This window comes from Schistocerca serialis, chromosome 5 (assembly GCF_023864345.2).
Source record: "Schistocerca serialis cubense isolate TAMUIC-IGC-003099 chromosome 5, iqSchSeri2.2, whole genome shotgun sequence".
Taxonomy (NCBI): Eukaryota; Metazoa; Arthropoda; class Insecta; order Orthoptera; family Acrididae; genus Schistocerca; species Schistocerca serialis.
In genome coordinates, this window is record NC_064642.1 from 399,591,853 (window position 1) to 399,616,133 (window position 24,281).

Sequence of the window (24,281 nt, forward strand, 5' to 3'; positions counted from 1 at the left end):
CGTTGGCTGAGGTACGAGCTCTTCGGAAATGGGAGGAAAACTCTCAGCATTTTGAGGCCAGACGTCTTCTCCATAATGTGATTACTATACAGCAGTTTGGCGTCCAGATACACTCCAAGGTATTTACGGTTGTTGCCCAGGGGAGCGGCTGGTCTGATATCCGTAGGCGTTCATTGACAATGGGTCTCCGACGTGTGAAGATAATAACTGTGGTTTTCTCTGCATCGATCGTTATTTTGTTGCTGTGGGCCCAGTGGTCCGCTAAATGTAGTTGGCGCTGCATCCGTGTGACGAGGTAGTCCATTCTGGTTCCTGCAGTCAGGAGCGATGTGTCGTCGGCATAGAAACTGGCAGTAACATGTGGCTCCGTCGGGAGGTCGTTAATGTATAAATTAAACAGCAGTGAAGATATGATCGATCCTTGTGGAAGTCCTTCAAGGACAGGCGTTGTTGTTCAATTCTTGTCATCAATGCGGACATATAATCTGCGATCCTGGGGAAAATTGTCGAGAAGTTTTAAATAGCAGTCCAGCAGGGGAGTGGTACGTCGGAGCTTGACGATCAAGTTGCGTCGCCATACTTTATCGCAAGTCTTCTTTACATCGAGAAAGACTCGAGTGGTATTTTTTTCTTGTTGTAATTATCTTGGATAGATTCTGTGATGCGCAGTAGTTGTAACTCAGCCGATAGCTTCTCCTGGAAGCCAAACTGCTCCGGTCGGATGTTGTTGTGTCCCACAAGGATGTCCAGCATGCGTTTCAGTAAGACACGTTCCAGTACCTTTCCCAGCGTCGGCAGTAAGCTTATGGGTCTGAAGCTGTCAGGGTGTGAAAGATCCTTGCCCGGTTTTGGTATTGACACTATTCTGGCAATCTTCCATGGCTCGGGGAAGTATCCAGTTCTGAGGTAGCTGTTCACTATGCCGGCCGGAGGGGCCTAGCGGTTCTAGGCGCTACAGTCTGGAACCGCGCGACCGCTACGGTCGCAGGTTCGAATCCCGCCTCGGGCATGGATGTGTCTGATATCCTTAGGTTAGGTAGGTGTAAGTAGTTCTAAGTTCTAGGGGACTGATGACCTCAGAAGTTAAGTCCCATAGTGCTAAGGGCCATTTTTGAGCTGTTCACTATCCGGGTGAGAAGCACGATAGGCTTTCTCGGTATGTGTTTCAGTTCCGTATTGCCGATTCTATTTGTTCCAGGTGATGTGTGTTTGGTATACATGATAATCCTCCGAATTTCCTCCGGCGTTGTCAGCCGGGGCGTCCGGAATAGCTTCCCATTCCGCTGCTGTGTCCTCCTCTGCACGGTGCAGTGTATCATCTCCATCCTCCGTGGGGGACGTAGTCATCTTTTGTTGGTATGTATCCGCACACAGCTCCGCCTGTGCCAAAGAGGCGTACACTAGGTCATTAGGTCCTCGAATTGCCCTTTAGGGGGCGGGGGGGGGGGGCTGTTGCTGTCTGAGGCTTTTAACTATTCGCCATTTATCTTTGGTGCGTAATAGAAAGTTCTCCATTCGGAGTTCCCACCTGTGTTGCTTCCAGTCCTGAACTTTCCGTCGGAGGTCTCGGGTTAGTCTGTGAGTCTCCCGTCTATCATCCGGATGGCGGTAACGGACCCATCGTTTCCGAAATCGATTGCGCTTTGTCTTAAGGTCCTGCAATGGTGGTGAAAACTTGTCATAATTGACTTCTGGTTGGAGGCGCTGCGTGAGTGCTCGTTGTTTCGCACTGTTAATTTTCTTCGTGAGTACTTCGACTGACACATCAATCGCTTCTCTGGTAGTAACAACCTGGGTTGGTCGCACATTGTTGTTGAGGTACGTTTGGAACTGTTGCCCCTCGTCAGTTCTTGTCGTCGGCGATGGGAGTTGCAAAGTGGCCCTCTCGATAAGTCCTAACACCGGTCTGTGGTCCGACGAAATATCATCCAGCGTCCGCAGATCGAGATTCGGGTTGATGTTCTTGATTATGGCGATGTCCAGAACATCGGGGTCTTGTGTCTGGACGTAAGGCATCCTCGTTGGTTCCCACGGGTCGTGGACGGAACATGTAAATCCTCAACCAGAGCAAACAACATATGTCCTTTTGGGTTAGTCTTACGGGAATTTCAGGTGCCGGCCGTTGTGGCCGAGCGGTTCTATGCACTTCAGTCCGGAACCGCGCTGCTGCTGCGGTCGCAGGTTCGAATCCTGCCTCGGGCATGGATGTGTGTGATGTCCTTAGGTTAATTAAGTTTAAGTAGTTTTAAGTCTAGGGGACTGATGACCTCAGATGTTGTCCCATAGGGCTCAGAGCCATTTGAACCATTTTTGGAATTCCAGGCAACATGTTTACTATTAGGATCCCCTCCAAGGAGGATCTTGTAATAACCCTCTGTAACTACTTAAAGATCTTCTGGGTGGAGAGGCTTCTTTGGGCTAAGGTAAGCTGCAATACAGGTAATTTTTCCAAGCGTCGTGTGGATTGTTACTGCCGTGGCCCCTATAGTCTGGAGTTGGGGTAAATGTTCTTGGTGGTGGCGAATGCATTTTGGACGGGAACTGCGGTCCCTCCCCCGTTGGTCCCGTATGTCTGTCCGGTAGATGTGCATGTTCCTCAAGCGGAGGTCGGTTGATTCGCAGCGATGTGTTTCGGAGACAAATGCTGCGTCTATCCTGTGACGATGTAAGAAGTCCGTGAATTCTGTTTTCTCCAGTTTCAGGCCGTTGCTATTCCAGATTCAGAAGTTGAGATTCCTTGTGATGTCATTTAGGGTGTTTGAAAAGCTGTCAGTACGCTTTCTACAAGCGAGACAAGCGAGAGGACAGACGTCAGCTTCTGCTGGAGGGCGGTGAGTAGTTGAATCACGTGAACTGACATACGACCGGAAGAGCAGTGAGCTGATCACGTGGCCTTCCAGTCCACATCCAGTGACACCTGTGAGCTGAGGACGACACGGCGGCCGGTCGGTAACCGTTGGCCCTTCATGGCCTATTTGGGAGGAGTTTACGTTAGTTTTATATATTAGTTGAGTACCTAGCATTGCCAGGGTATGTATTTATTCCGCTCTTCCTCCTTCCCTCTCTCTGTTCACCTCCTCCACCCTCCACACTGTTCATCTCCTCCTGCCCCCGTCTCTGCCCACCTCCTTCTGCCACTCTCTCTCTCTTTAAACCTGCTCCTCCCCCCCCCCCCCCCCTCTGTCCATCTGCTCCTTCCCCATTGTCCATCTCGTCATCACAACTCTAATTCCTTCCCCTCCTCCCCCTCTCTTCGTCAGTCTCGTCCTTCCCCTCTGTCCATCTTCTCCTCTCTCATTTCCTCCGCTGTATTTCCTGTGCCCATCTCCTCGTCTCCCGTCAATCTATCCATCTCTTCCTCTTACCGGTCTCCTTCTCCCTCTCTGTCTGTTCATCGCCACCTCCCCCACCTCTCTCCCTGTCTCTTCCTCCTTCTACCTCTGTCCATCTCCTCCTCCTTCCTTTCACTGTTCATCTCCACCTCTACCCTCTCCCTGACCATTTCCCCCTCACCTATCTCTGTCCATCTCCTCCTCCTCCCATTGGTGTCCACATGCTCCTTCCCTCTCGCTGTCTGTCCATCTTCTCATCCTCCCTTCGGTCTGCACGTTATCGAGCTCACCCCACTACGATGTGGTGATTCTAACTCTTACAGTATTTCTTCGCAGACTGTAATTAATATGTAAACCAAATTTGACTGAAGTCGCTCCAGGGGCCTAGACTGAGCTTTTTGCCTGCATGTGTACACGTCAGATATATTTCACACATACACTCCTGGAAATGGAAAAAAGAACACATTGACACCGGTGTGTCAGACCCACCATACTTGTTCCGGACACTGCGAGAGGGCTGTACAAGCAATGATCACACGCACAGCACAGGGGACACACCAGGAACCGCGGTGTTGGCCGTCGAATGGCGCTAGCTGCGCGGCATTTGTGCACCGCCGCCGTCAGTGTCAGCCAGTTTGCTGTGGCATACGGAGCTCCATCGCCGTCTTTAACACTGGTAGCATGCCGCGACAGCGTTGACGTGAACCGTATGTGCAGTTGACGGACTTTGAGCGAGGGCGTATAGTGGGCATGCGGGAGGCCGGGTGGACGTACCGCCGAATTGCTCAACACGTGGGGCGTGAGGTCTCCACAGTACAGCGATGTTGTCGCCAGTGGTCGGCGGAAGGTGCACGTGCCCGTCGACCTGGGACCGGACCGCAGCGACGCACGGATGCACGCCAAGACCGTAGGATCCTACGCAGTGCCGTAGGGGACCGCACCGCCACTTCCCAGCAAATTAGGGACACTGTTGCTCCTGGGGTATCGGCGAGGACCATTCGCAACCGTCTCCATGAAGCTGGGCTACGGTCCCGCACACCGTTAGGCCGTCTTCCGCTCACGCCTCAACATCGTGCAGCCCGCCTCCAGTGGTGTCGCGACAGGCGTGAATGGAGGGACGAATGGAGACGTGTCGTCTTCAGCGATGAGAGTCGCTTCTGCCTTGGTGCCAATGATGGTCGTATGCGTGTTTGGCGCCGTGCAGGTGAGCGCCACAATCAGGACTGCATACGACCGAGGCACACAGCGCCAACACCCGGCATCATGGTGTGGGGAGCGATCTCCTACACTGGCCGTACACCACTGGTGATCGTCGAGGGGACACTGAATAGTGCACGGTACATCCAAACCGTCATCGAACCCATCGTTCTACCATTCCTAGACCGGCAAGGGAACTTGCTGTTCCAACAGGATAATGCACGTCCGCATGTATCCCGTGCCACCCAACGTGCTCTAGAAGGTGTACGTCAACTACCCTGGCCAGCAAGATCTCCGGATCTGTCCCCCATTGAGCATGTTTGGGACTGGATGAAGCGTCGTCTCACGCGGTCTGCACGACCAGCACGAACGCTGGTCCAACTGAGGCGCCAGGTGGAAATGGCATGGCAAGCCGTTCCACAGGACTACATCCAGCATCTCTACGATCGTCTCCATGGGAGAATAGCAGCCTGCATTGCTGCGAAAGGTGGATATACACTGTACTAGTGCCGACATTGTGCATGCTCTGTTGCCTGTGTCTATGTGCCTGTGGTTCTGTCAGTGTGATCATGTGATGTATCTGACCCCAGGAATGTGTCAATAAAGTTTCCCCTTCCTGGGACAATGAATTCACGGTGTTCTTATTTCAATTTCCAGGAGTGTATTTACCATATTTCACACGTACTTATACGCATCTTCCGCCTCTCCATCTAGCGAGTTTCAGCCTGCAGTTTCATTTCCACGCAGCTCAATGTTTATCTCGTCATATCTCCTGAACGGTGTCCTGTACAACGATGTAATTGTGCAGGTACATCCAGTGGTGCATGTGTGTGTTGTAAATAGGGTTAATATTAAGGAAGCGATAAATTAAAACGTCATGCATAACACGGCGGTTTCTTATGCATCTCAGTGTTTATGACGTCATATCTTCTGAATTACACCTAATACAATGATTTATTTTTCTAGTTACATGCCAGCCGGAGTGGCCGAGCGGTTCTAGGCACTACAGTCTGGAACCGCACGACCTCTACGGTCGCAGGTTCGAATCTTGCCTCGGGCATGGATGTGTGTGATGTCCTTAGGTTAGTTAGGTTTAAGTAGTTCTAAGTTCTAGGGGACTGATGACCTCAGAAGTTAAGTCCCATAGTGCTCAGAGCCATTTTCTAGTTACATTCAGCGACATGAGTACATACTGTCTGCCAAAAGTGATGTGAATAGAGTTAATAGCAACGAAGAAAAAATTCAAACATCTTGCTTCATGCGGTAATTTTTCACAAATTTCAGTGTTTACGACCGTCCTCTCTTCCCGAGCACGGGGCCCCGGTTTCGATTCCCCGTGGCGTCAGGGATTTTCACCTACCCCGAGGTGACTGGGTGTGGTTGTGTCGTCTTCATCATCTTCATCACTCATCGTCCATTACGGTCGGGGAAGGCAACGGCAAACCACCTCCACTAGGATATTGCCTAGTACGGCGGTGCGGGTCTCCCGCATCGTTCCCATACGCCTGTCAAGAAGCATGGGACTTCATATCCATTTCCATGTTTATAAAGTCATATCTCCTGAACGAAGTGTCGTACATTGATCTAATATTTCTAGTACATTCAGTGGTATTTGTGAGTGATTCTTTCCAGACAGTAAATGAGTCCGGTCCACTAGTTTATGAGGAGATGTGGAACATACATACATACATACAGTACATACATACGTACACCGATTTTTATAATTTGTTTGATTATGGTTTCACAATTGTTGTTACGGACTTCTAGGGATTGTGGAGGGATTTATTTTGATAAGGAACCCATTCCAGATAACTACCGTTTGGATATATGATAAGTTTGAAGATAGGATCACTTTCAAATCTCTTGCTTCATGGTACGGTGCGTAATGGTCGAGCTGTACAACGCCAAGAATTTTTTTCCGGTTCGTTTCAGTCCAACATACGAGTATACGACAACTATTTTCGTCAGACAACAACCGGAACAGAAGAGAATGGAAGCATTTGAAATCTGGTGCTACAGACGAATGCTGAAAATTAGGTGGACTGATAAGGTAGGGAACGAGATGGTTATGCGCAGAATCGCAGAGAAAAGGAATATGTGGAATGCACTGATAAAGAGAAGGGGCAGGATCATAGGACATCTGTCAAGACATGAGGGAATGACTTCCATAGTACTAGAGGGAGCTGTAGAGGGCAAGCACTGTAGAGGAAGACAGAGATTGGAACACATGCAGAAAATAATTGAGGACGTAGGTTGCAAGTGCTTACTCTGAGATCAGGTTAGCACAGGAGAGGAATTCGTGGCGGGCCGCATCAAACCAGTCAGAAGACTAATGAAAAAAAAAAAGAACCAACAACAACAACGGCTGCGAGAAAGATGTAGGTTCACAGCTGGAGGGTTAACTGTGGTGCTCCACGGACGCAAATCAGTGTTGTATATCTATTTTGTACGTATACATGAATTAAAATCATCCGTTGCAGTTTATTTCTATATCTTCAGGCTAATGTTTTCTGATAGATTGACTGGTTCACGAGAGAGGTTAGTATACGTAATTTACAAATATTTCGTGGACCATGGCTGAACTGTGATAAATCGAAGTTGTCGAGGCTTGTAAAAGCGATGCCATTGCCGCCCAGCTATGAGTGGTAAAACTAATTGGAATCAACCATGCGTATTATTGATCCTTGGCAGAAGGTGCTTCGTACCAATGTTGCGTATCATGGGAGAGAGTACTTCATACTAATATTGGATATAACGATGTTTCGTGGCAGAGGGTGCTCTATTCCGAAGTTGAGGATGCAGCTTACCAATCCTGCCTGGAAGATGATGTTTTATGTAAGAGAGGTTGCATCGTATCAGTGCTGTGTGATTGAGGTTGCTTCACACTAATAACACCTAGCAGAAGGTTGACCGTTTCTATATGCGTGGCAGAGGGTGATTCGTACCAATGTTCTATAAAAAGGGTGCATCAGATTGATGTTGCACGGCAGAGCGCGCCTTGTAATAATGTTGCGTGGCAGAGCGGGCTTTGCTCTATGTTGTTTGGTGGACAATTTCGGTAAAGACTGTGTGTGGTAGAGGATATTACGTAAGAATTTTGTGTGGCAGAGGGTGCTTTGTACCGATAATATGTGGCAGAGTATGTTTTATATCAAAATGCGTGGCCGAGGATGCTCTGTAATGATAGTCCATGGCGGAGGGTGTTTCATACCAATGTTGCGTGACAGAGGTTGCATCCTACCAATCTTGCCTTGCAGAGAGTGCTTTGTGCCTATCTTGCATGGCAGAGGGTGCTTCATACCAATGTTTGGAGGCAGAAGGTTGCATCCCACCCTTTCTTGTGTGGCAGAGGGCGCTTCGAAACGATGTTACAATGGAAAATGCAAGAAAATGTCACACAGAAAACGTAACTTGTGCCGGGCTAGTATCGGAGTCGGGCAGCCAGAAAGTGGCTGTAGCTCGCATCAAACTCTGTTGCACTTGGGAAGACAGCTGGGCGGGCAGCAAGTGGGCATATCTTCGACCGATCTGGTACTGCAGTTGTACGGACTGGTCGGCACATTAGCTCACAACTCCTATCATTCCCGTGAGATGTCACTGCATATGGCAATTAAATGAGCAACAGGTTACATCAATGTCTGCTGATAACATTCCTGGTGAGCACTGCTGGAATCGTGTAAGTTGTGTGAGAGTGATGAAATGCAGTTTCCTAACGTTATTCGCTGAATTTTAATCATAACCCCATGCAATGGTGCGTCTACAAAATTACGGCTATGCCAGTCAAGTTGCCCGGCCTTAGATACTTAGTGGTACATGTGCGAAGCCAGAGTGGGTCGCTAGTAAACGCATGTGTTGGAGATACACTTTGTGCAATGAATAACAGAATCACCATGTGTGGCATCTCCTATAGAGCACCCAGAGCTTATTGTCCCGACTGTGTGCTTATCGTGAACCAGCATATTTGTTGGTGATCTGATCTTTAAACACATTTTTCATCTAACTGGTACATTTCTAGGTATGTGTTCTTTGACAAAAATCTATCTACCAAGTCCTCTATACAACCACTGTTAATGGGAATTGTTCAAAAAATGTTTCAAATGGCTCTAAGCACTATGGGACTTAACATCTGAGGTCACAGCCCCCTAGACTTAGAACTACTTAAACCTAAATAACCTAAGGACATTTCACACATCCATGCCCGAGGCAGGATCCGAACCTGCGACCGTAGCAGCTGCGTGGTTCCGGACTGAAGCGCCTAGGACCGCTGGGCCACAGCGGCCAGTATGGGAATTGTAAAACGCCCTACGTATTCCACCTACTGTTGAATATATTATTTTTAATATCTGTGTATTAGTATCGAAACGATGGGTTTATCAGGAAAAAGCGGTTCCCTTTTATATTTGTGGTCCTTTTTTCTGCTAATTAACGCCGAAATTTTTTCTGCAGTGTTTGTGTCTCCAATTTTGGGGAAAACGTTCGGTTATTGCTGTTCTTCCATGGAGTATGAAGCTCTTCAACAACAGTTAATGGTGTCATAAAAATGATACTATCTTCCTTTTCTTTGACATTCGTTCTTGCTGTAAAATACCCTCACTTTAAGTAACTTTCACTGCAAACATAAACAACCGTAATATTTTGTGCATCAGAATCTACGTGTGTTATTAAATTAAAGTGCCCTGCCACGTTTTACTGTCTGTATGTGAAGAGTAATATTAGGAACTTCTGTATCGATCTTGATACGGTTTTCGCAAACAGACTGATTCACGAAAAATGTTTGTGTATGTAATTCATAATTATAGTAATGGTGATTGTGTAATATGTGTATTGTTCTCTGTTCTATATTCAGTTGACGTTTGGAGCGATATCTCGTTGTAATGTGAGATTAACAAGCTGGTCAGTTGCCTAGGAGGCGGTATCTGGCGGGAAAAGCAGTAGACAGTTGCTGCAATTCTAGACAACAGTGAAGCTTGACCAGAATATATAAACATCTGACTATATATATATATATATATATATATATATATATATATATATATATATATAAAACTGTTTTAAAGTCCCTTGCCATTCATACGGTTTTTGTATGATACGCCAGACTAGTCGTTTGGCAGTAGATACTTGGTGCTACTGTTGCGATGCTGGGGCGGTCGCTAGATTAAATAATGAAAATAACGTGAGCAGCTGTATGCTGAAGAACGTGTTGGTTCGAAGCAGTTATCTGAGACTTTTCTAAATAGCACCACTGCTAACAGTGGATGTTCCCATTTTTAATTTCTTCACATCTGAATAAATGGAAATATTTCGAGTCACAGCTGAACAAACGATTTTCACAGCGCTTCCATCAGAAATATAATAAATTTGCTACCTTGCATGCTTCTAAGATTGCTGAGTATATTCCTAAATTCTTACAGTGCTACGGTCTACTGCGTAAGGGGTCGCCAGGGTAAGACAGAGAACACGGATTTACAAGTACAGACGTTCAAATCCCCATCTGACTCTCCACGTTTAGGTGTTCTACAATTTCTCCAAATCATTCAAAATGAATGCTGAGATGGTTCGTATAAAACGACATGGCCTATTTTTTTCGCCATATTTCCCCAACCCGAGCATTCTCTATTGACCTCGACGTCAATGGGTCTCCATACTCTAATTTTCCTTCCTTCTTGCAACACTGAAAATATATCAAAATAGTTCACGCTGAACTGCGGGATGTCAGTATCCAACGGGCACGATGTTTCGGCAAACGACCACGATTGACCTCTTGTAGTTTATATTCCATCCTCTGATGGAGGTGGGCAGTGTGTTCTTGGGCTTGCTGTATACTCGTTCCAGCCGTAGGGCTTTACAGTTTATTTTCATTACATTTTTTTTTTACAATCGTATTGACCAACTAGGATCACGTTAACAACTTCAGTTCCTCTTCTTCCTTTTTTGTTGTTTCCTATTTTTCCAGTATTCTCTCATTTTCTCCCCATGAAGTTTCTTCCTTTCTTCTGTCCATGTTGTTCCCGATTTTTTTATTTCTTCTGCTTTGAAAGCCTTCCAAATTTAGTATTTTGCTTTTAAAACGGTTTCTTTCTGCTATTTCTGATTCTTTGATGTTGTTTCTTTGAAGATCTTTTCTTACTTCTGTAATCCATGCTATTGTCGATTTCTTCTTCCAGAAATATAGGAGTATTTATTTTGTTAGTCTATTTCCATCCATTCGGTAGAGATGTCCAAAACAGGTTAATCTTCGTTTGGCCATTACTTCAGATATTTTCTCTATATTTTTGTAGATCTCCTCATTACTACTTATTTTCCAACCATCTTCAGTTTTCATTGCGCCCATTATTTTTCTAATAATCCTTCTTTCCAGTACCTCTAGTTTGTCCATCTTATAGTTCATCGTTAGGCATTCAGATCCATATAAAAATTCTGGTAGTGTTTTAGTTTTGTTTTTCTAGATATACATTTCTTGTTGTAACTATTTTTGGTCAAACCATATGCTCTTTCCATTTTGTTAATTCTTACATCTATTGCAGATTTTTCTAGTCCATTCTGTTGTATAGTTTCTCCAAGATATTTAAATTTATTTACTCGCTCTATTTTACCTATTTGTGTTTCTATGTATTTTGGTGCATTTTTTATATTTGTCATGAATTTTGTTTTTTCAGCTGAAATTTTGGGACCAGTTCTGTTTGCTAATTTTTCCAGAATGTTTATTTGAGTAACTGCTTCTGTCAAGTTTTCTTAAAGTATTTTATTTATTTTTCATGAAATTCAGTTGATATTTCATTCGGGTATTAGAGTTTACGTTACTCATTTTGACATCACAATCTGCACTATTTATTTTGATATTGATCTAATGGCATTATTCATTCTGACGTAATTTATGTTTTATGCAATTACAATATGATAATATTACGTAATACGTAATATGTTAGACAATGGTTTGCAGAGGAGGGAGAGTGACAGGAAAAGAGAAGTTGGGAGTAAACACATGGCTAGTGGAGGGAAACTGGAGTAGCGGAGGGTACTCACAAGGAAGGTATATGTAAATGTCTAGGGATAATGGCTCCTTAGCGGGCTTTGTGTTGCTCTGCGTATGTACAGGAGAAAGGGGTGGGGGGATGAAAGTGGCCCGGACGAGTAGAAACGATTTTGAAACCATATATGGCAGCATTAACGGAGGAGAAAATAACCTTCAATTACTTTCAACAGGATGGAGCAACTGCCTATACAGCCGGCCGAACCCTGGACCACATTTACATAATCTTCACTCCTGGCTGAGATATTAGCAAAGGTCAGTCAGGTCGCGGCCCTAGAAGGCGACACAGGTCACCTGATCTGTCAGTGTGCGATTATTTTGTATGGGGAGTCTTCAAGTCTAAGGTGTAACGCAACAACCATGATAGTGTTCAAGACCTGCAGCAGAGTATTTCGGATGAGCCGCACCAATCCCAGAAGTCCAGCTTCGATTTACCTTCAGCAAGATGCTGACCAGAACACAAAACTGCGAAGAAGTGAATGGTGGTCACTTTCATCATCTACTGTAGTCAGGTTAGTACTGCGTTTCCTTTCCTCTGCTGTGTTTCTTTGTACCCTGGAACTCTGTTCTCCAGGCCACTTTTATTTGCACCAACCTGTAAAATATCTGCATTACGATGTTTGAGTTAATATTTTGAAATGACCATAGGTAATATTGTGTGATTCAGACTGAAGAGGAGTCTTAATTACTGTTTACAACTGTTTACAATTTGAAATTAGTTAGGACCTGTGGGAGCTCCTTGAGAGTGTCGTGGTAGCGTATTGGTTGCAGTGGTGTGTGTGTGTGTGTGTGTGTGTGTGTGTGTGTGTGTGTGTGTGTGTGTGTGTGTCAGTTACCTGTTCTCTCGTCTAGATGGGGTGCGGTTGTGGTGTTGTCTGTCAAAGGTTCCACATGGGGGGCTAGGTCTGGGTAAGTTTTGGCAGTGTTCTGAGCTGTTATGCAGGAAGAGGTGACGTTCTTGAATTTGAGTTTTCGTCAGGTCCTGCGTTTGGTGGAGATGAAGTCTTCCATGTCGGGCGTTTCGTTCGATATGCTCCTAGCTTGACCAGCCTGGTTGCTTGGAGTGACGTGGGAAGTCCCGCGGTACTGAGAAGGAGTCTTCTATCTGTACTGTGTAACCTGCTAGCTATTTAGTCGTTTATGCCTCCCAGGAGGGCTGCTGCATACTCCAGTACAAATAGTAAAAGGTTTTATAGGTGTGCACTGCAGTTTGTGTACAGCAGCCATGAATGCGGCCTTGTACCTGTCGGATTAGGTTTTGTCTTAGTCTGGCTTTATTCAGGAGATGTGTCAGGGTGGGTCTTCCTGTGAAGGTGTTTGTCCAGATAGACCCCGAGATACCCGGCTGTGTCATTGAGCCTTAAGGTGGTAAGGTGGTGATCCCTAGTGAAAATCTGATGTCGGTTTATTTTGTTGTCATTTTTTTGTTACATGTCAATGTCTGAATAGGACTGTCTGAGTCTTAGTTGGGTTTGGTGGTATCATCCATTTCGTCATCCATATTTCCAGCGTTGGAAGTATGAGTAGCGACTTTTATCTTTTTCCCCTGTCCCTCTGTTCGGGCCGCTTCATCGGCTGTCTTCGCCATCTCCCCCCCCCCCCCCCCCCCCCCAGAAATCTCTATTCCCGCTTACACAGTGTTCCGTCCTAGGTTCGCGCCCAGGTGCGCGTGCTGGCGACACGACTGCTGTTGCTGCACTTGCCCCTGAAATCATTTCGATGTCTGTTATCTCATTTATCTACTAGATCTTTCTAATAGCGGGGTTCTATGCCTTACTAACGATGTACCCGCTATCACGATTTATCAACGGTCTCCTTATTTGAATATCAATAGAAACTTGGTGTGGTCATAATCCATTCCATGTAATTTCGTCAGGCAATGTTCTGCGGCTGCCGATTTGATAGGCTGCTGCTATCGGTGTTCTGTTGATGTTCCCGGCAACGATCTTCGACAGTACGCACCCTCTTACCTATGTACGTCTTGCCACATTGTCAGGGTGTCTGATAGATCCCGGATATCCTTAGACCAAGGTTGTCTTTCACACCATCAGACAGTATCCGTGTTTTGGCTGATGAGCGAAAGACTGTCTTCACTTGGTGTTTCCGGTGAATTCGTCTTTTCTTCCAGTATAACGCGCGACAAAAAGGAATAAATGCAATGGGCGTGTCCACGTGAAAATCCGCTTCTGTACACGTCCTTAGGAAGGCATGGGGCCCCACCTGTTAGAAAGCTCAAGAAGAGATATGAAATATCACATATCGAACTAACTTTGTGGCAGGTGGAGGAACAGCAGATGTACCACCAGCGCTCTCACCTGGGCGCGAACCTAGGACGGAAGACTGTGTCGGTGGGAAGAATGGGGATAGAGATGCTGGGCGCGGACGGCCGATGGAGCGTCCGATCAGTGGGACAGGGGGAGAACTAAAATCTGGGTGCCCGCCCACGACGCACCAGCAGAGAAACGGTGCAATCGCGCTGGGACCTTCTAACACTCACTTCCCTAGCGATGGGTGGGGCAGGCCGGACGTGATTGCATTGCCCTACTGAAAGTAGTTGGGCAACAGAGGTCCGCCACGACGCAGCACAGGCACCCGCTCGACGAAATTTCATAGCATGAGCAGTGATCGCCACAAAGAGGAAGTGCTCGACCTGCTCGAAGACGAACCTGACATGAACGAAGCGGATGCCTATGCAGTCCTGGCCTTCCTCAACCAGAGGATACTTTGGGCAGCAACAGCCACACCGCAGCGGTCGCTACGCCCGCGAGGTTTTGCACATCGACTACTGCCACACATCCTGGAGACAATTACCGTGAAGAACCAGCTGTTCGGCGAAAAAGTTCAAAGAAAGGCAGCACGTTTTGTATTATCGCGAAATATGGAAGAGACTGTCACAGAAATGATACAGGATTTGGGCTGGACATCATTAAAAGAAAGGCATTTTTCGTTGCGACGGAATATTCTCACGAAATTCCAATCACCAACATTCTCCAGCATGAGATTTTCACTCTGCAGCGGAATGTGCGCTGATATGAAACTTCCTGGCAGATTAAAACTGTGTGCCGGACCGAGACTCGAAAGCTGTGAGGACGGGGCGTGAGTCGTGCTTGGGTAGGTCAGTTGGTAGAGCACTTGCCCGCGAAAGGCAAAGGTCCCGAGTTCGAGTCTCCGTCCGGCAAACAGTTTTAATCTGCAGGAAGTTTCATACCAACTTTCATAGGGAGGAACGATCACCACGATAAAATAAGGAAATCAGAACTAGTACGGAAAGATATAGGTGTTCATTCTTTCCGCGCGCTAAACTAGATTGGAATAATAGAGAATTGTGAAGGTGGTTCGATGAACCCTCTTCCAGGCACTTAAATGTGATTTGCAGAGTATCCATGTAGATGTAGATGTAGATGTAGAACTGCAGATCACCAGGCACCAAGACACAAAACGGTGGCTGAACCGCATGGGCACAGGGATCATTGCGGCCATCGAGTAGCACAGCAACCAGAATGGGGTGACCTAGTGAACACACACAAACGTGATGATGTCAGTGCCTGGAGAGTTATCAAGAACCTGCGTCACCGGCAGCGCATTTCGCCTCTGCAGTATGGCCAGTGGTTCATCTGTGAGACAGATGCAAAGGCACGCTTGCTTGCTGATGCCTTTGCAGCAAATTATACGCCTGTGACCGACGTAGTGCATAAGACAACGTTCGCCACGTCGACAAGCAGCTGCCATCTTCCTGGTAGTAAGAGCTGTCTATGACATCATTCAACCACTCACCGAGGAAGAAGTCGCAGCACAACGCTGATGCTCTCATACCAGAAAGGCAAGAGGCAGTGGCGGCAACAGTAACCACCAGCTGAAGAACCTGCCACCGTCAGTCCACCGGCCACTAGCGGAATCTTTACTCGGACTGTGCTATCGAGGTTCTACGCGACTGGGTGAAAACATGCGGAAGTGATGGTCAGTCCGAAGACTGACAAGGATCCTAACCAGGTGGCCAACTACGTGCCTACCAACCTACTCCCATCCCTCTCGAAAGTCTTCGAGACTGTATTTAAAAAGGATTGGATTGGATTGTTTGGGGGAGGAGACCAGACAGCGAGGTCATCGGTCTCATCGGATTAGGGAAGGACAGGGAAGGAACTCGGCCATGCCCTTTCAAAGGAACCATCCCGGCATTTGCCTGGAGCGATTCAGGGAAATCACGGAAAACCTAAATCAGGATGGTCGGACGCGGGATTGAACCGTCGTCCTCCCGAATGCGAGTCCAGTGTGCTAGCCACTGCGCCACCTCACTCGGTACTTAAAAAGGCTGAAACAACATGTCACCCAAGAGAACATCATACCAGGCGAACAGTTTGGATTCAGGAGTGGACATTCCACTACTCATCAAATGCTGAGGTTGGTAGAACCGGCCTAGAGAGCACTGGAAACAAGAGAACACCTTGGTGTGGTGTTTTTCGATGCGTCTAAGGCCGTCGACTCCATGTCGCACGACGGCCTCGTGCACAGTCTCTTTGAGCACGGTATACCGATGTCACACGTAGTCCTTCTCCTGTCTTAGCCCCATTGGGAGGACCTTCCACGCCAGGACAGACCACAGAATATCCACAGATCGGCAGATATGCGCAGGGGTGCACTGCTATACTTCTTGTACACGGCTTCTAACATTCTGCGTGGTGTCTGTTTGTTCTATATCGTGTCTCCCTACCACTTTTACGCATCGACGCTCTGAGCGTGTTTTTTAGGGAATTGACTAGTTTGAACCTGGGACCTGTTGCTGGTAAGCAGACGCCAGACCACACATGACATGTAGAGTTCAGAAGAGTTCAGTGAGACTAGCGATGATATAACCAAATACTTAATGATTTCAGCGTCAGCTCCACTGCACTCGCCGGCCGGTGTGGCCGTGCGGTTCTAAGCGCTTCAGTTTGGAACCGCGTGACCGCTACGGTCGCAGGTTCGAATCCTGCCTCGGGCATGGATGTATGTGATGTCCTTAGGTTAGTTAGGTTTAAGTAGTTCTACGTTCTAGGGGACTGATGACCTCAGTAGTTAAGTCCCATAGTGCTCAGAGCCATTTGAGCCACTGCACTCCCTTTAAAAGAATCTTAATACTAACCAAATTTAGTGGAAGGGGTTCAAGGCTTTCCTATTTTTAGTTAGCTGGTAAAATAACGTCGAGAAAGCAGTTAAGTTTACCATTGGAAATTTTATTCTACTCACAAAACATTGTTTATAAATTGCACTATTGATAAAAGGAAATGTTTTAATACAGGATGGTAAAAACCAACTGCGTTCAACAAAAATGTGAAGGAATATTCCCTGAATGGGTTTCCAAGTTCTACAATGGATCGAAGGATGACCTGTGCCATATCACATCTATAATCTAGGTTTAAATTAAGTTTCACAACAGAGAAAACTATCAAAATGGTCTACAGTGACCCTCAATTATCTTTAATTACTTATCTAACTTGTCGTAAATTACAGTGGCTGATGTGGCTTCTCAATAACTATATAACAGAAAAATCATCGCGTTTCAGATTTTTACTTCAAGTGGCAAATGTGAACACCATGAGCTTTAATTGACGATCGACACTAGTATTACGCAAAAAAGGGGTGTAACAGATGAGACTTCTGCAGTTCTGAGTGAAGCTTTATGCGCTATTATGCGGCATCACGTGCGTTCATTACCTTGTCGGTGTTCATCAGGGGGCAGCGGGCAGCACAGCTCCGCTCACCTCGCTGTCTCGGAAGCAACTCTCTCCTCTTCTCCTTACTACAATTTACTGAAGTTGGTTTAAAAAAAACTATCTTGCTGTGTTTTCATCTGACCAATCAGGGTCTCAATGTTAACTTTAAGCTCCGCTTACAAAAATTCTGTCTATCCAATGAGAAACGTTATACTTTTCGTGGTGGGGCAATGTTTTTAAAGTTTGCAACCTAACAGAGACGCGAAAAAGTCTCACGCTAAAACTTGCAGCTGGTGTGGTCCTTTTAGCGTTATCGTAAGATCTATACTGTTCTTCTGGAGGGCTCTAGCTTTTAACATGGGCTGGGATGTGGTCCTGACGTAACAGAGACGCGAAAAAGTCTCATGCTAAAACTTGCGGGTGGTGTGGTCCTTTTAGCGTTATCGTAAGATCTATACTGTTCTTCTGGAGGGCTCTAGCTTTTAACATGGGCTGGGATGTGGTCCTGACGTAACAGAGACGCGAAAAAGTCTCATGCTAAAACTTGCGGGTGGTGTGGTCCTTTTAGCGTTATCGTAAGATCTATACTGTTCTTCTGGAGGGCTCTAGCTTTTAACATGGGCTGGGATGTGGTCCTGACGTAACAGAGACGCGAAAAAGTCTCATGCTAAAACTTGCGGGTGGTGTGGTCCTTTTAGCGTTATCGTAAGATCTATACTGTTCTTCTGGAGGGCTCTAGCTTTTAACATGGGCTGGGATGTGGTCCTGACGTAACAGAGACGCGAAAAAGTCTCATGCTAAAACTTGCGGGTGGTGTGGTCCTTTTAGCGTTATCGTAAGATCTATACTGTTCTTCTGGAGGGCTCTAGCTTTTAACATGGGCTGGGATGTGGTCCTGACGTAACAGAGACGCGAAAAAGTCTCATGCTAAAACTTGCGGGTGGTGTGGTCCTTTTAGCGTTATCGTAAGATCTATACTGTTCTTCTGGAGGGCTCTAGCTTTTAACATGGGCTGGGATGTGGTCCTGACGTAACAGAGACGCGAAAAAGTCTCATGCTAAAACTTGCGGGTGGTGTGGTCCTTTTAGCGTTATCGTAAGATCTATACTGTTCTTCTGGAGGGCTCTAGCTTTTAACATGGGCTGGGATGTGGTCCTGACGTAACAGAGACGCGAAAAAGTCTCATGCTAAAACTTGCGGGTGGTGTGGTCCTTTTAGCGTTATCGTAAGATCTATACTGTTCTTCTGGAGGGCTCTAGCTTTTAACATGGGCTGGGATGTGGTCCTGACGTAACAGAGACGCGAAAAAGTCTCATGCTAAAACTTGCGGGTGGTGTGGTCCTTTTAGCGTTATCGTAAGATCTATACTGTTCTTCTGGAGGGCTCTAGCTTTTAACATGGGCTGGGATGTGGTCCTGACGTAACAGAGACGCGAAAAAGTCTCATGCTAAAACTTGCGGGTGGTGTGGTCCTTTTAGCGTTATCGTAAGATCTATACTGTTCTTCTGGAGGGCTCTAGCTTTTAACATGGGCTGGGATGTGGTCCTGACGTAACAGAGACGCGAAAAAGTCTCATGCTAAAACTTGCGGGTGGTGTGGTCCTTTTAGCGTTATCGTAAGATCTATACTGTTCTTCTGGAGGGCTCTAGCTTTTAACATGGGCTGGGATGTGGTCCTGACGTAACAGAGACGCGAAAAAGTCTCATGCTAAAACTTGCGGGTGGTGTGGTCCTTTTAGCGTTATCGTAAGATCTATACTGTTCTTCTGGAGGGCTCTAGCTTTTAACATGGGCTGGGATGTGGTCCTGACGTAACAGAGACGCGAAAAAGTCTCATGCTAAAACTTGCGGGTGGTGTGGTCCTTTTAGCGTTATCGTAAGATCTATACTGTTCTTCTGGAGGGCTCTAGCTTTTAACATGGGCTGGGATGTGGTCCTGACGTAACAGAGACGCGAAAAAGTCTCATGCTAAAACTTGCGGGTGGTGTGGTCCTTTTAGCGTTATCGTAAGATCTATACTGTTCTTCTGGAGGGCTCTAGCTTTTAACATGGGCTGGGATGTGGTCCTGACGTAACAGAGACGCGAAAAAGTCTCATGCTAAAACTTGCGGGTGGTGTGGTCCTTTTAGCGTTATCGTAAGATCTATACTGTTCTTCTGGAGGGCTCTAGCTTTTAACATGGGCTGGGATGTGGTCCTGACGTAACAGAGACGCGAAAAAGTCTCATGCTAAAACTTGCGGGTGGTGTGGTCCTTTTAGCGTTATCGTAAGATCTATACTGTTCTTCTGGAGGGCTCTAGCTTTTAACATGGGCTGGGATGTGGTCCTGACGTAACAGAGACGCGAAAAAGTCTCATGCTAAAACTTGCGGGTGGTGTGGTCCTTTTAGCGTTATCGTAAGATCTATACTGTTCTTCTGGAGGGCTCTAGCTTTTAACATGGGCTGGGATGTGGTCCTGACGTAACAGAGACGCGAAAAAGTCTCATGCTAAAACTTGCGGGTGGTGTGGCCCTTTTAGCGTTATCGTAAGATCTATACTGTTCTTCTGGAGGGCTCTAGCTTTTAACATGGGCTGGGATGTGGTCCTGACGTAACAGAGACGCGAAAAAGTCTCATGCTAAAACTTGCGGGTGGTGTGGTCCTTTTAGCGTTATCGTAAGATCTATACTGTTCTTCTGGAGGGCTCTAGCTTTTAACATGGGCTGGGATGTGGTCCTGACGTAACAGAGACGCGAAAAAGTCTCATGCTAAAACTTGCGGGTGGTGTGGCCCTTTTAGCGTTATCGTAAGATCTATACTGTTCTTCTGGATGGCTCTAGCTTTTAACATGGGCTGGGATGTGGTCCTGACGTAACAGAGACGCGAAAAAGTCTCATGCTAAAACTTGCGGGTGGTGTGGTCCTTTTAGCGTTATCGTAAGATCTATACTGTTCTTCTGGAGGGCTCTAGCTTTTAACATGGGCTGGGATGTGGTCCTGACGTAACAGAGACGCGAAAAAGTCTCATGCTAAAACTTGCGGGTGGTGTGGTCCTTTTAGCGTTATCGTAAGATCTATACTGTTCTTCTGGAGGGCTCTAGCTTTTAACATGGGCTGGGATGTGGTCCTGACGTAACAGAGACGCGAAAAAGTCTCATGCTAAAACTTGCGGGTGGTGTGGTCCTTTTAGCGTTATCGTAAGATCTATACTGTTCTTCTGGAGGGCTCTAGCTTTTAACATGGGCTGGGATGTGGTCCTGACGTAACAGAGACGCGAAAAAGTCTCATGCTAAAACTTGCGGGTGGTGTGGTCCTTTTAGCGTTATCGTAAGATCTATACTGTTCTTCTGGAGGGCTCTAGCTTTTAACATGGGCTGGGATGTGGTCCTGACGTAACAGAGACGCGAAAAAGTCTCATGCTAAAACTTGCGGGTGGTGTGGTCCTTTTAGCGTTATCGTAAGATCTATACTGTTCTTCTGGAGGGCTCTAGCTTTTAACATGGGCTGGGATGTGGTCCTGACGTAACAGAGACGCGAAAAAGTCTCATGCTAAAACTTGCGGGTGGTGTGGTCCTTTTAGCGTTATCGTAAGATCCATACTGTTCTTCTGGAGGGCTCTAGCTTTTAACATGGGCTGGGATGTGGTCCTGACGTAACAGAGACGCGAAAAAGTCTCATGCTAAAACTTGCGGGTGGTGTGGCCCTTTTAGCGTTATCGTAAGATCTATACTGTTCTTCTGGAGGGCTCTAGCTTTTAACATGGGCTGGGATGTGGTCCTGACGTAACATAGACGCGAAAAAGTCTCACGCTAAGGCTCTAGCTTTTAACATGGGCTGAGGGGTGGTTCTAACGGTTAGCTGGCGACGTGGGTGTCCGTCCCTTATCGTAGGGCCTTCTAACTTAGCACGGTTCTGCTCTCGGCTTCTGTTCTCGTTTCTCCCCTCGGAACTGCGTCTGTCTCACGGTGGGAAGGTATGACATGCATTTAGGCATTCTTGTGTTAGTCTGTGGTATTCCATTTGCTCACTCGGTACTCGTATTTCTTTGGTTAATTTAATGTCACGATTTATTCGGAGCTATGTGACATACTACTGGATTTGCTTATCATGTCAGGGTTTTCATGGAAGGTGTTGGATTTGCCTGACACCTTACAGGCCGATGCACCACCAGTAGAGAAAGTTTGTAGAGCTAACGCATAGCATGAATGCTCATGCTATGAGACGCCGTCTCCAGGTCCAGTGCGCACTGGGAGCATGATCGACGAAGTAGCGATTGAAATTCAACCCAGCCATGGGCCAGGCAGTAGTTTTTACCTAAAGGCGGCTGAAGCCAAATCGTCGCCAGTCAATATCCTAAGAGAGCCCATCTAATGGAAAAGGACGGCGAAGTACATGGGAGTAACCCTGGACGAGCGGCTCACTTCGTGACGTCAAAGGTTGGGAAATAGGGCGGGCGACTTCGCACTCTGCATCTGCTGCTGAACCCGTAGTCGACGCTGGCCTCAAAACACGAAACACAGCATAACGCTGAATTTAACGCTGGTGTGACTAGTGCTGGAGTACACGGACGTGGTGTGGGGTTATGCAGCTGACTAGCACATCAGAGCACTGCAGAGCGTTGCAGACCCGAACTCTCAAACTCGCTCTGCGATTCACAAGGCTGTACCCAACGTGTCTGCTGCACCAAGACACGGGTATCTCGCTTTTGAGGAACAGATTCCGGCAAATGGCACATGCTTTTCACGAGAAATCAGGACAATCCCGAAATCAGCTCATCCAGGCTTTGGATACCAACAACACTGCAAGGCGATCACACGCTGGCCTGATGTAATGCGAGTTTCCTCGGCAGCAGACACCTTCATCCATCATTACATCATCATCACCATCATTGGCTCGACTAGTGTTCCAGGTAAAAATCGCAACAGTCCGTCAAGGAGATTTCACCAAACGCCGACCAACAGGAGAACTTGCAGGAGTCACTCCTAATGAGTTTGAACTGCAAACATCTCGAGCCAAGGAATGCCTCGTCATTCAACGAACGAATTAACGAACCCCGTCAGGCAGTTTATCAGCCCACCTGATGATCGCAGCATCTTCGTTTGCCGAAATACTGTGCCCGTTGAAAACTGACATCCGGCAGTGCACCCAGGAAATATTTTGAGATGAAGCACGTCGGAAGAAGCTAAAGAACCACAATGAAAACATAATTAGCAGCACAGTCATGTTCCCGAATACTCTGGAAACGTCACTGTGATCGTTTCCTTCGTGAATAAAGCTTAATCGCCGACAGTAATCGCGGATACGTAAGCTGTTTAATTTCCTAAATAACAGATGAGAGAACTCCACGTGGCGCTTAATTCGTCCTAGACGTAAGTATCACTCGTCCGCGTAATAAGGGGAGTTCAGACAGTAACTCCGCGGGTTTTACGGCCCCGCGACGCTTTCAGTTTGTTAAGCAGCCTCGTTATTATAGGTATGAGTTCTCGGAAGCGATTGGAGAAGCAGGCAGCAGCATTACGAGGAGCCGCTGAGGCAATAGCCCGGGTGTTGAGCGTGGCCGCCCGCGGAGCGCACGTAATGGCTGCGGTGCGGCGGTCCGGCCGCCGGCCGTGGCCTTGGCTCTCCGCTTTACGGGACACAAAGCAGGCGGCGCGAGCTCTGCGGAGAACGTTCTTGTCAGTCCGCCTTACAACGGACACTCTTATTCAACGAGAGCAGCTTCAGAGCCGTGCTAATGTGCCACTTCGCCCAGTGACAGCAGTATGCTGCAGTTGGCACCTTAGAAGAACACGTGTCTTCTCCCGAGACAGGCTTTATGTTGTGTTGATTGGCTAAAGTTCATGACATGTGAAAATTGCTTTATGCTAAACTTGGATAATCTGTGACCTTTCAGAAGTTGAAACACGTCTGTGAGTTATGGGGAAAATTCCTCATTAAGAGCACAAGTTTTTCGCTGGCACAAATCATTTTTGGAAGGCCGAGAACAAACTGAAGATGAATCTCGCTCAGGAAGACCTTCAACTTCAACTTCAAAAACCGACGAAAACTTCGAACGTGTGCGTGTTATTATGAGATCACACCGATATTTACCTGTAAAGATGTTTGAAGAGCTCTCAAACTTAAACATTTTCACCGTACGTCAGGTTTTGATCGAAATTTTGAACCTGCAAAGGGCTTGGGTCGAAATGGTGCCGAAAAATCGCACAACTGAGCAAAAGGACAGTCGAAGAAACCTGTTCGTTGTTCTTCTTGAGAGCCTTGCCAATGAGCACGAATGGTTCAGTTATGTGATCACAGCTGAAGAGCCGGCCGCGGTGGTCGTGCGGTTCTAGGCGCTCCAGTTCGGAGCCGCGCTGCTGCTACGGTCGCAGGTTCGAATCCTGCCTCGGGCATGGATGTGTGTGATGTCCTTAGGTTAGTTAGGTTTAATTAGTTCTAAGTTCTAGGGGACTGATGACCACAGCAGTTGAGTCCCATAGTGCTCAGAGCCATTTGAACCATTTGAACAGCTGAAGAATCCTGGATTTCTGAGTACGATCCTGAGACAGAGGCAATGTGAGGAGTCGCACACTTCTGACATCTACATCTACATCTACATCTACATGGATACTCTGCAAATCACATTTAAGTGCCTGGCAGAGGGTTCATCGAACCACCTTCACAATTCTCTATTATTCCAATCTCTTATAGCGCGCGCAAAGAATGAACACCTATATCTTTCCGTACGAGCTCTGATTTCCCTTATTTTATCGTGGTGATCGTTTCTCCCTATGTAGGTCGGTGTCATCAAAATATTTTCGCATTCAGAGGAGAAAGTTGGTGATTGGAATTTCGTGAGAAGATTCCGTCGCAACGAAAAACACCCTTCTTTTAATGATTTCCAGCCCAAACCCTGCATCATTTCTTTGACACTCTCTCCTATATTTCGCGATAATACAAAACGTGCTGCCTTTCTTTGAACTTTTTCGATGTACTCCGTCAGCCCTATCTGGTAAGTATCCCACACCGCACAGCAGTATTCTAAAAGAGGACGGACAAGCGTAGTGTAGGCAGT